Source organism: Pristiophorus japonicus, chromosome 2, assembly GCF_044704955.1.
Source record: "Pristiophorus japonicus isolate sPriJap1 chromosome 2, sPriJap1.hap1, whole genome shotgun sequence".
NCBI lineage: Eukaryota > Metazoa > Chordata > Chondrichthyes > Pristiophoridae > Pristiophorus > Pristiophorus japonicus.
In genome coordinates, this window is record NC_091978.1 from 276,285,925 (window position 1) to 276,288,443 (window position 2,519).

Below are 2,519 nucleotides of genomic sequence, written 5' to 3' on the forward strand. Positions count from 1 at the left end.
CTAACCCTTTCTTCCCTAGCCCGTGACACACAGTTGAGCATTTTCGAGGTGCTCCTAGCTTCCCTTACACGGTTCTGACATAAGACTCACGATCAGGAGATGTAATACAATAGAACTGAGACAAGGTGATTCCAAGAGGAACTTTAGGCTTCCAATTTATTTGACAAGGTGTAACTTAACAAACAGCAATACACCAACAAAACAATCCCCCTAAATCCCACTAAAACGGACCCAACGAAAATCTTTACACCAGTTTAGCAGTACAATGCCCAACCTCCCACCTTTCCTGGCCTAACTGAGTTGGGAGTTCTGGGGACCAGAGGTTATACTCACTACTGTGCCTTCCACAGTCTGGTGGTTTGTTTCTTCTATCTTCGGTGTCTTCAGACACTGGTTTTCCTTCAGTGTCGAGAGGCTTGTGGTTGTGGTTGTTGGATGACGAGGGCAGGGAAAATCATCACTTCTTTTTCACTACGTCAGAAACCCTTTTTTTATAGCCAGATTATTCAGTCCGCCTCTCCTGCTAAAGTCGATTCTTCTCATTGGTGGACTTTTTGATTTTGAAAAATGCAGCAGTTTTAGATTTTTAGTTTTTTTTTCCACTGATCCTAACCTACTCAAGGTTTGAGTGGGTGTTGATTGCATTGGCCTCCTGTAGCCATTGTGCTAGTCTGGCCTGAGCCAGATATTTCTATGCCTGATGAAAAAGGTGTTGGAATATGTATGTGGCATTGTTTAAATGCTAATGTTTTCAAGGGGCGAGTTTCGAGGGTATACAGTTCCCAGACAATTTGATTAGTTCCAATGTCCAAACTGGCCTTTTTGATATTGACTCCACCCCTTTTCTTGCAGACCCAACATACACCTTTTTTAAAAAAATCCCAAATTTGATTAAAGTTTGTAGTTTCTTCCATGTGCACTTTAGGATTTCAAACTTTCTGGTAGATAGTTCCAAATTAAATTCCCTTTCCTATGAGTCCAAACACTGGGGGGGGGGGGGTCTCCATTCATTTGTGTCCCAAAGTTTTCCTTCCATCGGTTTCAATTCACAGCACAGACTGATCCCACAGCCCTTTTCCTTCTGGGTAAAATGAGGGGGTTTTCGTCCTCCCCTACATAATGGAGCAAAAAAAATATATATCCAAGTTTATAAATGTGTTATTAAGTAAGGAGGCACAGTAAGTTGTGTAGATGGGAGCAGGAAATTATAACGGTGTATAGACAGACAAAATGTGGTCATTCACTTTGGATCTGACAAAGACAAATTGGAATATGTTCTTAATGGTAACAGATTAGCAGCTGTTTAGGAGCAAAGGGATTTAGATGTCCATGTACACAAATCACTGAAACTTAGTGCACAGGTACAAAAAGCAATCAAAAAAGCTAATGGAAGTTTGGCTTTTATCTCAAGATGGTTGGAATTTCAAAAAGAAGTGATGTACAGAGCTTTGATCAGACGCATCTGGAGTACTGCATTTAAATTTCTGCATCGAAGCTCAGAAAAGATATATTGACCGTGGACGGATAGCGCAGGTTCATCAAGAAGGTTCATCGGCGGCAGTCGGGAGCAGCGTCGAGGAGGTGCGTGGAGAGGCCTATAAAAGGCACAGCAGGGAGTCAGGGGCCCAGCGTCGGCGGCAGTCGGGAGCAGCGTCGAGGAGGTGCGTGGAGAGGCCTATAAAAGGCACAGCAGGGAGTCCGGGGCCCAGCGTCGGCGGCAGTCGGGAGCAGCGTCGAGGAGGTGCGTGGAGAGGCCTATAAAAGGCATGACTTGTGCAGCTACAGGGAGAAGGCAAAAAAGAAGTAGGGAGAAGGCAAAAAAGAAGTAGAAAGAAATCAAAAGGTGACGTCGCAGCCAAGAGGGTAAGTGATTGGCTGGTGATTGGTGAGTAGTTTTTCTTTTTTCTCTTCTATATCAGTGAGTAACTTTTAACATTGTTGTTGCCAATTTAAGTGTATCTAAGGGTTAAGTCATGGCAGGAGAGCTCGGTCGGGTGTTATGCTCCTCCTGTACCATGTGGGAACTCTGGGACGACACCAGTGTCCCTGACGACTACATCTGCGGGAAGTGTATCCACCTCAAGCTCCTGACGGTCCGCGTTGCGGAGTTGGAGCTGAGGGTGGATTCACTCTGGAGCATCCACGATGCTGAGAATGACGTGAGTATCACGTGTAGCGAGTTGGTCGTACCGCAGGGAAAGGGTCCACAGCCAGATAGGGAATGGAAGACCAACAGGAAGAGCAGTGCAAGGAAGGTAGTGCAGGAGTCCCCTGTGGTCATCCCCCTGCAAAACAGATACACTGCTTTGGGTACTGTTGAGGGGGATGACTCATCAGGGGAGGGCAGCAGCAGCCAAGTTCATGGCACCATGGCTGGCTCTGCTGCACAGGAGGGCAGGATAAAGAGTGGGAGAGCAATAGTGATTGGGGATTCAATGGTGAGGGGAATAGATAGGCGTTTCTGCGGCCGCAACCGAGACTCCAGGGTGGTATGTTGCCTCCCTGGTGCAAGGGTCAAG